Raw genomic sequence first — 2,500 nt, 5'->3', positions numbered from 1 at the left:
ATTCCACTTCCTGTATGTTCCTGTGGGGGTGTCATCACAGTAGCTGCTGCCAAACCCTAACACCCTAACACACGCACACACACACACAGTTAATTGTCGCAGTAAACACGTTCGCACAAAGATAATGCATAAATCTTGCTCGTACTCATGCCTCTTTCACACACTTGCTGTTTGGACACAGAAACACACTCCTTCGGGCCGTGATGATGTCATGCGTCATGTGAACAAGCCCCTGGCGGCCCATCGTAATTATAGCCGCACATCCATAATTTCCCGGTTGAGTTACGGCCGCTGGTGTGGATGGGTGTGAGAGCGACTCGCGTGTTTGCGCTGGTTTCCATGGTGATGTGAAGATCTGGTTCCTCTACATGATGCATGTGTGTGTCAGTCGTTTGCAGCACATCTAATCTTGTTCAAGTCGTGTGTTTCAGCTCATGTCCGGTTGCGTTGGATGAGCGGGAACACGTTCGCGGCTGCTTTGATGAACGTGAGCCGCTGTTTCTGTCTCCTGAAGGTCACACTGGGAAAGGGCTGTTGTGCAAATAAATGGGTCGAGCCGCTGCTTCCTGATGAGTCACAGCGCAGAGATCTGAGGAATGATGTCATTTCCTCTCGCCAGCCTCTGGAGGAGGAAGAGCTGCTCAAATTGACTTCAGCCTTAGATTGGCCGTGTTTTCGTAAGGGAATCCGGCTTCAAACGGCCGGGAAGCGAAGGATCAGGCCTGACCGCGGTCACCGATCGCTTCCACCCGCACACTAATTTGTTTTACTTTACAGTTTGAGTAACACTTAGTGCAGTTCAGAGAGTCAGTGTGATCTCACTCTGACCCGATTCATGAACACTCCGTAGGAATGATAAACAAGAGTTCACACTGTCAACAGTTAAATCAACACACACACACACAAACACACTGAAACGCACGCACACACACACAAACACACACTCATGAGCAGTGAAGGAGGTATTTGTGAGCTTGTTTTGAATATCAGGTTCTAATGAATTCAAATGTGTTCCATCAGTGTGTGTGTGAGTGTCAAGTAAAGTCACATTTATTTATATAGCACTTTTCACAGCACACAGTGTTTCAAAGCAGCTTTACTGAGATAACAGGAAAATAATACAACAAAGTTTGTTTCCAGAAGAAAATAGCGTCACAGTGAGAGTGTACGAGTGTGTGTGTGTGTGTGTGTCAGTGAGAGTGTGTGTGAGTGTGTGTGAGTTTGTGAGTGTGTTTGTGTGTGTGTGTGTGTGTGTGTGTGTGTGTGTGTGTGTGTGTGTGTGTGTGTGTGTGTGTGTGTGTGTGTGTGTGTGTGTGTGTGTGTGTGTGTGTGTGTGTGTGTGATCATGATGCTCTTCCTGATATGATGTTGGAGTTTCTTGTTGAAATGTGGACGAGTCTCACTCTGACAATTCAATTCAATTCAATTAAAATGTATTTGTATAGCGCTTTTCACAATACATATTATTTCAAAGCAGCTTTACAGCTTGTGTTTCAGCTGCTTCACATCTACATTACTGTGTGTTTCAGTTGCTGCACATCTGCATTACTGTGTGTTTCAGCTGCTGCACATCTGCATTACTGTGTTTCAGTTGCTGCACATCTGCATTACTGTTTTTCAACTGCTGCACATCTGCATTACTGTGTGTTTCAGCTGCTGCACATCTGGATTACTGTGTGTTTCAGCTGCTGCACATCTGCATTACTGTGTGTTTTAGCTGCTGCACATCTGCATTACTGTTTTTCAGCTGCTGCACATCTGCATTACTGTGTGTTTCAGCTGCTGCACATCTGGATTACTGTGTGTTTCAGCTGCTGCACATCTGCATTACTGTGTGTTTCAGCTGCTGCACATCTGCATTACTGTTTTTCAGCTGCTGCACATCTGCATTACTGTGTGTTTCAGCTGCTGCACATCTGGATTACTGTGTGTTTCAGCTGCTGCACATCTGCATTATTGTGTGTTTCAGCTGCTGCACATCTGCATTTCTGTGTTTCAGCTGCTGCACATCTGCATTACTGTGTGTTTCAGCTGCTGCACATCTGCATTACTGTGTGTTTCAGCTGCTGCACATCTGCATTACTGTGTGTTTCAGCTGCTGCACATCTGCATTACTGTGTGTTTCAGCTGCTGCACATCTGCATTACTGTGTGTTTCAGCTGCTTCACATCTGCATTTCTGTGTTTCAGCTGCTGCACATCTGCATTTCTGTGTTTCAGCTGCTGCACATCTGCATTTCTGTGTTTTTCAACTGCTGCACATCGGCATTTCTGTGTTTCAGTTGCTGCACATCTGCATTTCTGTGTTTTTCAACTGCTGCACATCTGCATTTCTGTGTTTCAGTTGCTGCACATCTGCATTTCTGTGTTTCAGTTGCTGCACATCTACATTTCTGTGTTTCAGGTGCTGCACATCTGCATTTCTGTGTTTCAGCTGCTGCACATCTGCATTTCTGTGTTTCAGCTGCTGCACATCTGCATTTCTGTGTGTTTCAGCTGCT

At 45.6% G+C, this 2,500-nt stretch overlaps 1 protein-coding gene across 1 annotated transcript in view; it reads left to right on the top strand.

Annotated features, from left to right (window-relative positions):
* Positions 1 to 2,500, top strand: part of vps13b (vacuolar protein sorting 13 homolog B) — a 220,879-nt gene that overhangs the window by 197,082 nt on the left and 21,297 nt on the right. The window lies entirely within an intron of this gene.

The sequence above is a fragment of the Siphateles boraxobius genome, unplaced genomic scaffold (assembly GCF_051911475.1).
Source record: "Siphateles boraxobius isolate OS27281-9 unplaced genomic scaffold, OSU_SipBor_1 293, whole genome shotgun sequence".
Classification (NCBI taxonomy): Eukaryota; Metazoa; Chordata; class Actinopteri; order Cypriniformes; family Leuciscidae; genus Siphateles; species Siphateles boraxobius.
This window is presented reverse-complemented; position numbering and strand designations above follow the sequence as displayed.